This window comes from Lineus longissimus, chromosome 16, assembly GCF_910592395.1.
Source record: "Lineus longissimus chromosome 16, tnLinLong1.2, whole genome shotgun sequence".
Classification (NCBI taxonomy): Eukaryota; Metazoa; Nemertea; class Pilidiophora; order Heteronemertea; family Lineidae; genus Lineus; species Lineus longissimus.
Window position 1 is genome coordinate 9,167,011 of NC_088323.1, and position 11,102 is coordinate 9,178,112.

Below are 11,102 nucleotides of genomic sequence, written 5' to 3' on the forward strand. Positions count from 1 at the left end.
GAAGAATATCAAAATATACACTTTCATTTGAACTGATCGTAATAGCCTTTGTCTTATATGGCGGACCAGCCATCATTGAGATACCTAGAGCTGTTTGTACGGTCAATCGTCCATCCCCTTGAGGCCATGACGAAGGAATGATTATGACATCTGAAACATACGACATAAATGCCGACCGAAGACAAAAGGGAGGCCAAGGCAAAAAAATTGCAACATAGACTTTCTCATAGTTCAACGAGACCTTGAATTTGATATTTCAAAAGTGAAAATTCAACGTAAAAAAGACAAAGCGCCCACCTGTGAATTCTAAAACATGAAAAATAATGGCAAGGGCTATTATATGCGAAATTAACGTTGACGACAAGGCAAATAAGATGCCGATTTAATAAATAAACGCATGTCATTTACTATAACTGAGAACATAATGAGTACCAACGAGTACCTGTCCGTAGATGCATTGTTCAAAGGTTGCCTTTTTGGATGCTAGTAGGCCTATATTTTTCGGTGATTTTCTTTCAGCGGAAGGTCGGCCATTTTGACTGATATTGCATAACTGCGTCGTAACAGGTGTCCGCTATTTGCAAATTGGAGGTCGGGCGGGGAACCATGATGCAAATGAATAGGTGTTACAGCAAAATGAATGATTTTGTGGTATTGTCTTGGTAATGTGATAGGGGTTCTATATAATTACTACTCTGTTTTTTATTTATCAACAACTTGATATTCTTACGACGTAATAATGTCCGCTGACCAATGTTCGGCATCGTGAACGATGTTTGGTGACATCGTAAACGTCATAGACTAATTGGGAAATACATGCAACATTGTCGCGGGGTTGCATGCAGAGACCATCATGCTGGAGAAGAAAAAAAAGAAATGATCTTGCACTTTTGCGGCTAAAACATAAACTAACGAACTTGACCATGCCGGTGACAGCCAAATCGCTTCTTCAACATATCTGATCGGGACACGTGACGATGAATCAATTAAATTAAAATCAGGTTAATTGAGAGATCTCAATGAAGCGTTCGGCATCACGCCGTCAGTCCAAACAATTTGTTAAGTATTTAGAGTCCCTGTATTGCCTCTTTATACTTGGCGACCTTGGATAAAAGCATGAAATGACCGTGTTCATGATTTCTGAATGACAATTTTATGGTACGATTAATTAAGGGAGGGAATCGGGAATTTCCGAGTGCAAATAGTGCACATCCTTTGGTTACGGACTCTGACACACCGCAGAGATCATGGAGGCATCGGGGTATAGATTTTACGTGGATTTGAGCGCAAATTGGCAAACATGATTAACAAAAGTGATACAATATAAAGCGCGCTTTTTATTAAAGTCTACGCCGTAAGTAGAAAATAGAAATTTGTGTAATTGAATTTGAAAAATATCCATTGCGCCTATACGTACAGAATTAAATTATAACGTTGCCTTTGTGAAGACGAATGGCGTACCCCTATTTCCATCTTCATTTGCATTTTTGAAGGTCTATTACACCGTCACCGTCACCGTATACGTCCAGTTTGCCTCTTAGCTCACCGCTATGTGCCTCCATGCTCTAAAAAACAGATACGGCGGGGGAGGGGGGTAATGTGGAGTACACGCTACACGAACCAGAATCCCCTTGCCTTCAGAAAACAATCATTCTACAAGTGAAAGACTGCGGGAGCTAGCACCGCCCCGCGGCTCGCTTCAAACGATGAATATTTACGCAAGACTTACAAACTATTCTCCAATTTGTTAACTAATCTTGTTGCCTACTGCCCTAATCATTTCCAAATTCATTTCTACCTGGATCGGGGGGGGGGGGGTTGGTTTCATTACATTTCATGTCATGCGATAGCAGTGGTACTGCCCACTTCCTAAAAGAGGACGATTTAGTTCCGTGCAAAAAAGGGATTTATTTCGGGTCAATCCCAAGAATAAGAGTATCATTAATCGATTAATCAGGCTAAGCCAGTGGTCCAGCCTTACTTAATAATGTGTGCAACTTCTTTTCTCGTATCAAGTAGTACTAGCAGCAGCGTGGTACTAGTGTTAGTTTCTCCGTGATATGAGCGACGGAATAGTATTGAATTCGTCATGAAACGTAATGGCGGATACCGAATGAACTCGAATACTGAGCGGTATGCAAAAATGTCGGCTACATATGTGTAGTTTGCGAACAACTTAAGGAGTAAAAACTATTTGCACCTTAAGAAAAAGAAAAAATTTCATTACCTTAGAAAATGGTTCATCATCTTAGAAAATCTTGACATGTGGGATGTTGATCAGATGATTTCAAATCAGACTTATTTGTGGGGAGTGGCACTTTAGTGATATAAGCGGCAATTTTGTTTCTTTCTTGTTCAGTGGGAAACGATTTTGCAGTATTAGTAGTAGGCATGTAAACATTTCGTATTCAGCAGATTCACTTGAGACTTCTATATTATTGCAGCAGATCCCTTGACATCTACATACTTATGTAGTATCGTAGTATCGTATCAGTGCGAACGGGAGAAAATTACATTATAGATCCGTCGGAAAAACGCATGAACACTTGGTTCGTCTAACAAAGAAAATTAGACTACAAAGGAGAAATGCAAGCCTTGTTTTATCCATGTTCATTAAGACAACGGCTTTGTTTTTCTCATCTTTATACTGAAAAGTCGTGGGCGAAATCAACGGAGGCAGTATGATTGCGACACCAAACGTTTCACGTTCAGCCAACGCAAAACCGAGCATGCGCCAATTTGGCTCCCGATTTGACAGCTGCACGCATCGGAGCAAACGACTCGCATTGTTGCCGTTTCCATATGAGGAGTGCGCGTCACACTCAATGCCAATATTTGGAAGTGAAGTGGGTATTTTGGGTCGTGTGCGGGACGTACGAAATTTCACTCGCGAGATGGCGAAGCGCACGTGTTTTCCTCTTGATGCACCATGATGGCTTTTAGAGTCCAATCACTCTAAACTTAAAACGCTTCAGGCAAAAATTGATAATTGACAATTATTTTATTTACGTACATGTATTTGAAAAGATCCGCGATTGTCTCGTGCTTGGTGCGGCGTTGCTAAGTCATTAGCCCTGTGGTTATTTTTCCCAGTTAATTAGCATTTATGTTGAATTGACGTCTACGAATCTTTCTGCTTCGTTTTCATAGAAATTAGTTCCAGGGAATTGTTCAGCAAATCAAAGTTGTGTTTTCTTGCTGGAAGGTTTTCGCGTGGGTTGCAAGTGAGGAAACTCTACTAGAGAATCAGAAATGTCAGAAGACAAAGACACTTCAAGCCGGCAAACACCATTATTGCTGGCGTTTTACTGCAGAGCCATCGGAGATAAGAAGAAATTTAGGTAGCAACTAGGTGTAGGCGTTGAAGATATCATAAAATTGCTGAATTCATGAATGACTACGAGTTTCGCAAATGTGGTCATCCCAACTGATACCGAACTGGAGGTTTTGATTGTAACACCGAACACCGCGAGATTGGAGCTCAATTCGCCAAAATCGAGGCGGTAGCGGAAGTTTTGGCCGGGTGATGACTATCTTACCTCGCGGAGCAGTTACGTTAACGTCACTTCCAATCGCTATTATCGTTAACGAAAATTACTGAAAGAGATATCGCTTAGTTGAGCAAATGCTGGCGTCTCTCGCGACGCCTTGTGGTATTCAAACACTCATCTATGTCCTGTTCATCCGAATCTCTCTCTTTTTTATATTCTTTCCTCACAAATTGCGAATTTGCTTTCTGATGCAACTAACATGGCATCACGGGAAAATAAAAGCCCTGATATAGTGTAGATTTTTATGGTCTTAAAACTCATTGGGATACCATTTTCCTTTGTTACCTAATTCTTCCGTGGATACCCCAAAACCTTGGCCTGCAACCCACTCCTTTTCAGCCAGTAATGTGTCTGCTGGAACCAAGATATTCAAATGAAATTCCCCTGATTCCAACTGAGCGAATTTTACAACTACAGCACCATTCTCCGAGTTAAACCAAGTCAGAGCGAAGTTAGCTTTCCACTCCCGGTGTTATGTCAATGTACTTTTAATTTGTTACAACAGCATTATCACATAGTCATTATGACATATTTGGTCTTATCGCGGATTTATAGCTTGAGTAAGCTGGCGTAGTGGTTGCTTTATAACGGGGATGGTTTTATGGCCCTGTTTGATATAGTACTAAACCTCGCCCTTATGTTACTGTTAGACCCTCACTACTTTATGCTCAGTGTAGCTGAATTTTCGTGGATACGTTAAGGTATACGACGGCCACAGCCAATCACGTGTTGTCCCACTCGTGTCAGAAATGACACATATTTTATGCAGGCCGTTTATGTCCGTACACAGGTGTACTGCGCGTAACGACTTTTTTATTCATATCATATGATATTATACTTTATACTTCTGATTTCATGGACAGTTCCATTCAATCATCATGAGACAAACAATTCTCATTACGGTCTTCATCGCATCCTGAAACAAGAATCGCTGATCGCCGCGACCTGCGACTTTCAAACCCAGCGATGGATAACAATGCGTCCAGAAGGAATGTGCCACAACTTGGATTTAAGGAACTTCTTCATACATGGTACTTGCCTTGCCTTCAAGTTTGCATATATATATATATTGATTCCTTACATGTAAACCTATAAAACTGCAGGATTAATCCAACAGGCGGCCGTGCGAATGTAGCGAGCTCGCCCTGGGTGTGGATCCAGGGATGGACGCCATCATTAACTAAATGGTCGTCGAGATGACTGCGGTGTGACCCACAACTGAAGGGCCACCACAAAATAACCCCCTTCACTGTCGGCTTCTTTGGGGCAACACCCCGAGATTGTTGTAGAGCACATTATCAAAAGCCACAGGGCCCCTGGCTAATTTCTAATTCGCTACGTATAAGAATTTCAAGTTTAATAATTGGTGACATCTATGTTTTGGGTGTTGTTGATGTGATTATGACAATGCCTCGAAATCTACCCCACCTTAGGCAGCGGGTGACCGTGTGTTCATCTCCAGCGCCAACAGTACATTATGGCAGAGGCTGGGGACTATCCCGAAGTATCTCAATTGTTGCGTGTTGTTAATGGCAAACAGCAATTTTCAAATGCCGCAGATGTAAAACAACGATTTCGGCTTGAAAGTGCATGTTACTCAAGGTATTTTGACCAAATGTATGCAAATCCAGTATGCGAACAGGTCTAATGCTTCCTAGAGCACACGGCTGACACGACATGTTCTGCCGAAAGCAAAGCGTTACATGTAATGTACCTCAAAGCGAGTGTGTGACATCTTGACTTTGCTCAGACAACGCGTGTGGAGGCTACGGAGGCAATACCACTGGAAGTTCAGTATGGTGTGTGACGACTGGTGCAAATTGGGCAAATTCTTCCAACAGACGATTTATCAAAAATATGCTTAAATTTAAACTATCTATTATCTATGCATACGAACAGTTCTCACTAGTAAGAGTAAAATTTACCGTTCTCAATAGAATTCCAAGCCGTCTGTTACAAACAACCAAAGGTGAAATCTAGTGTTAATTTCCCTTTACGAAAACTGACAGAAATTGATTAATATCTTATGGCAATCATTCGATAGGGGACTCATGCAGAAAAGGACAGAATAAATAAAACATACGTTTTATACATGTGTTGTTGCCTTATCTCCCAATGAGAAAAGACCAAATGTTGATTTTAACAGCTCGTTTCAATATCATTAACCGAATGAGATGCGAACATTTCGTTCTCATCTTTCATTATTTTTTTTTATTTATTTATTTAAAACCTCCAAACAGGAGAACAATACAGTTGATACAGTTAAACAGATATATAAAAGCACATTAAAAACCTCGCACCAAAAGTTTGACCAGCCCCCTCTCACGCGACCTCGGGGAGCAGTATCTGTCGTCAAGGAGGAGAGACCTAAGAGAGTCAACTACGCCATCCTCGCCGACAGAGGCCACGTCAACGGGGCAGAGCGAGCGGGGCCGGTCCGACAACGCAAGAATAACAGGCGACACATTTTGAGAAACATCGTGTAACAGTGTGCCAACAGTACAACCCCGCCCAGCTAAAAATTCAGCCAAAAGAGCAGCATTAGGAGCACTGGCCGGGGACCGGCGTTTAAAAATACGGTTAAAAAGTAAAAGCTTACTATTGAGGATCACAGTGGAGACAGGATTAACAGAAATGGCCTTAAGAAGCTTGCTATGGTGTGATCGCTTCGGTAAGCCGAGCACCCGTTTAAAATTATTATTCTGAAAACTGTTTAAAATAGACATATCGTGTTTATTCATATGCACACTAGAACATCCAGAGATTGCAATAGGTAGAATAGCGGTTTTCCAAAAATACACCTTTGCGGCTGAGCATAGGCCGGGATAACTGAAACCTGCACTTAACAGACTGAAAGCTCTACGTTGAGCAGCAGAGACCCTCTGCTCTACATGAAATGATGATAACAGGCTTGTACAAAACTTAACACCAAGAATGTCTACCTCGTCATCTACAGAAATTACATTGCCATCCAAGTACCAAACTGGAGTCTTGGATAAGATCTCTTTTCCAAATATTATACAACGTGTCTTCTTAAAACCAAAGACGAACCGCCACATTTTGGCGAATTTTGAACAAATGTCGATTAGACCCTGTAACCCTGGGGCACCTAAGGTCATCAGATTAACGTCATCAGCATATGCAAAATTATTAAATAGATACTGGGATACCCGCAGTCCAAGGCCAGAGTTGGAGAGTTCCTTAAGTAGATCATCAGTGAACATTATGAAAAGGAGAGGTGACAGTATACTACCCTGCCGTATACCTCGGGTAACTCTAAACTTAACACTGTGTTGACCGTTCCATACAACCAGCGCCCTCAGGCGGGAATACCATTCATACAGAATTAGCCAGTAATTGAGCGGAATACGAGTTAATAACTTGAACATGAGACCATCATGCCAGATCCTGTCAAAGCATTTTTCCGCATCCAAGCTACAGGCATAAACAGGACTTGAATTGGAATTGAAATAAGCTACAGTATCATGTAAGAAAGCACATGCCTGATCAGTGCCAGGGCCAGGCCTGAACCCAAACTGAGTTTCAGAGCAATTATCACAGTCATGTTTGATGAGACATTCCAGCAGTTTAGAATAGCAAGTGCTCACAGTTATTGGACGAATGGTCTTATTACACACATTCTGGATGGCTACCATAGACGCTTTGCGGAATTGTTTCTCAGCATGTTTCCAACAAACGAACACGGCACCGTCTCTAGGCCTATCGTTCATCACCCACAGCCTTCACCAGAATGACTTGATATCGGGCAGATAGCTCAGGTCTGCAGACCAATGAGCCTTAGGACGAAATGCGCTAGTCGCACAGCATTTTGACTCTCGAGCTGCGGTGTGAATGCTATCGTTGAGGACTGCAAACATGCTATCAACGTACTGTTGCGCCGACTTTCTGTCCGGATGACTAGGAGCGCATACATTAACAAATTTTAGCTTGTCCTCAAGAATCGATCGCTATTTGAGACAATTGGATGGCACTTTCCAGTTACAGCGGCCCGTTTGGCCACTATGCTCACAGCGTTCAGGCGTTCCAGAATCATCAACGTGGACGTTAAAGGAAAACTGCAAGGGGAGATGATCACTCACATTCCCATCTTCCAGCGGCACGATCACGCAATCACAACTATTGTATCTAGGCGTCAACACATGATCAATCCAGGTGTATACACCACGTTTAATACAAGAATACGTGTACTTTACTGACTGCGACGTTCCTATGTCACCTGCTGTGAGGTCATTCGAGGTGATGAAGTCATACAGTAGCTTTGACTGCCTGGAGAAGCCTCTGATTCTGTACCAGTGACGCGAAAGGGTGTCACCATGAGGCAACTGGGCGTTAAAGTCACCACATATTCGAATAGGAGAAATAGGACCATATTTATCCAGAAACGACTGCAGCCCGTCTAAACACTCAATAAACGGGGCTAGGCTAGCTCCGGGCCCCTCAAAATAGGGCATATAGGTGTTCACATTAGTCTGCCGTATACCAGCTCGGTTGTTCAGTGACACAGCGATAATTCTATCATTGTCAACAGCAATATCTTGCCAGGAGAGATCTGGGAGTTTCTTGCATATCACAGCTACCCCACCATATGGGGGGCCAGAGTGATGCTGCACCACGTCCGTCATGCTTGATTTCGCAAACACCACATAGGATGATTGCTCAAAGCGCGAGTCCACCGTAGCAAGGGCATCCGGAATCGAAGACAGTTCACTGGGCGTTAGCCACGTTTCGCACAAACACATAACAGAGCAGTTCTGAAGCCTCTCGGCTATATAGGGTGCACTAGCTTTAAACCCGTGACAGTTAAAAATTTCACAAATAACTTCTTCGGAATGCTTATCGTTCTCTCCACGGATTGTCGACCTGGGTATACCAGTGTCCGCGGTCGTAGTCACAGTCCTGGGTGTAGTAGGAATCATATTCCCTACCCCAAGAGCCAGTGGACCGTGGATCGTATTCCCTGCACCATCCATCGTTTTCTCTCGGTGCACGTGAGTGGTCAACCCACCCAGAGTAACGCCTTGGGACCTTGTTCCGAGAGCCCCACGAACCAGAGGACCGTAACGTATTCCTCTTCTGCTTATCACGGGCGTGACCCCTCCCTGCAGCTTGGGACGCCTTGAGTAATCGGCGGGGGGCCCGAAAGGGCCGAATGATCATCCCAGCAGGCCATGAAGAATCGCTCACGATCTTGTTATATGATTCATTTGGAATGTCTAGTCTGAATGACCTGTAGTGTTCTTTATCGGCGAGCAGTTCGACACCACAGTTTTTCACCCTGATCTCGACAATGTGATCAGCGACATCCTGTATAGAATGCGCCGGGTTCACTCGACCAAGGTAGGCTGCTTTCGTCGGTGGCAGCGTAGGCTCCTTGGTAGCCCGTGGCCTCTTATTGGATTTATCAACCGCAGGTTTCAGTACACTCTTCAGTTTACTCTCCTTTCTCCTGTTGCGTTTACGTTTTGGCACGGTAAAGTCGTTGGGACCAACCTCGTCGGGAATGGGGTCCTCAGAAGATTCCTCAGAAGATTCCTCAGAAGAGGAATCTTCGCAAGTCTCCACTGGTAGACCAGGGACAGTAGAGACAATATCAGTAACCTCCTCGTCCACATCTGCAGGATTGTGGTTGCTATCTTGGAGCTCCTGCTCTAAACGCCTATTGTCTTCTCTCAAGTTTCTGGCCTCAACATCCGGCTGACCGACTCTCTGTTTTAAGTCTGTTAGTTCCGATATCAAGTCCGCAAGTTGGATAACGGGCTGTTCCTCAGAAACGCAGACCGTTTGCCCTTTGTAGATCTTATCAAGATCCTTAGAGGGTAACTGGTTCACCACGCTGTAACCCAGATGAAATATATCCTCAACAAGTTTATGTTTCACCTGCCTATTTATGAGCCGTTTTTCCTTAAGTTGCGGAAAAAGGCCAATACAGGCCGTACACAGCACTTTCCGAATCTCCGTCAGTGTTCAGTTCTAGTGTAGTCAAAGCCTCCCGTACGGAATTCTGGTTATATTGAAACGTAGTCGCGATAGACTGAATGCACACATCAACAAAGTCAGCACTGTCCTTTAGCTTCAACAGCTCCGAGAGATCTAGCGGCTTCTTCTTATTGGCCCCCGTCACTGACCTTCCATACTCAGGGAAGCGGGACTTATTGCACTTCGCACACAGCCATAGGTCGCACAACCTCCATTCGATCGGCCCCTTGTCCTCGTCCTCGTGAGGACAAGGCCCATTCGGTAATCCTGCACACACCTTCATACTGTTAACTAGGTGTGACGCACAATACTAATATGAAGTGTCTATAGTCAATGTATAGGACCCTACAGTGCAGAGTGTGTATATTACCTGTACACTCAGTGCATAGCACAGGCAAATGTCCGACAAGTTTTTAGTCACTTCAAAAGTTCGTTAATTTCCCTCGATACCGTATCTATCCTTACTCCTCGTTAGTTTATTACCACGCTGTCACGTTCCGATTCGTTAAACTTGCACTAAAATTTAATTTTGCCCTTTGAAATTGCATAAAAAGTTGATTTTGAACGGAGTAGAATGACCGATATGTTTTACTTATACCTTAATTTCTATTAAGGCGTTGAAAAAGGCATTGTGTCCGTGTTGTTGTAACCTTGCGACAGTACCGTGTTTAATGAAAGTAGCCCGTTGCGACGGGAAACAATTAGCGCTGGCTATTGTCGATTGCAATAAAATTAGTTATCGGGAGAATTCGCCATTATGTTTTCTGCCGTATGACCTTGGGCCTTTCTTGTAAACATCCACTCGCTGTATCGAGTTGACTTGATTCTGTGATTGGGCACTGACCCTGAACGTGTTGTCGTAACCGGCCGGATGGGGACCAAGGTGGAAACAGTCCATTCGAGCGACATCTCATGATTTACATATTTTGACGCATAAATGATAATTGTCAATCGACATGATTACGAATTACCGTAAATATAATTCTGATTATTTTTATCTTGGTTTCGACCATTCTTGTAGAGAACGGTGTTTGGTCGAAATACTTGTTACTTTGTTGTTACAAAAAAATTATCTGAAAATTATTACTACAGCCACCGCTAATTTTGAGAGGGCAGGTCACATTATGTCTTCTAAGTGTTTCGATATCGATTCTCCATTCCGGTTCCATCATCTGTTTCTTCCATCAGCTTAAAGCGGCGCCCAGTAACTCGTATAGGGAGGCGCATTAATGATGTGTCACCTGACTAACTGCTTGTAATGAACAACCCATTATGAATCACACCAGGTGCAAGGAAACATCGCAAGAAATACCATCACAAATGATTGTCTTAAAGGGACTCTATATTTAGCCGCTAGGTTGTGACTAAACTTACGCAGAGCTTCCAACAGGGGTCTCTTCCATCTCGTAGTATGTCAAAATGATTCACGCTTGCACGAGGAATGTATTAAGTTCTGAATCAAACATGACTCAGCGCCCTTACTGTGCATATTAGTCACTTGAAGATGGCCAATTCGAATCCCCTGCTCCTGCCTATAGTCCCCCTTAAATTGAC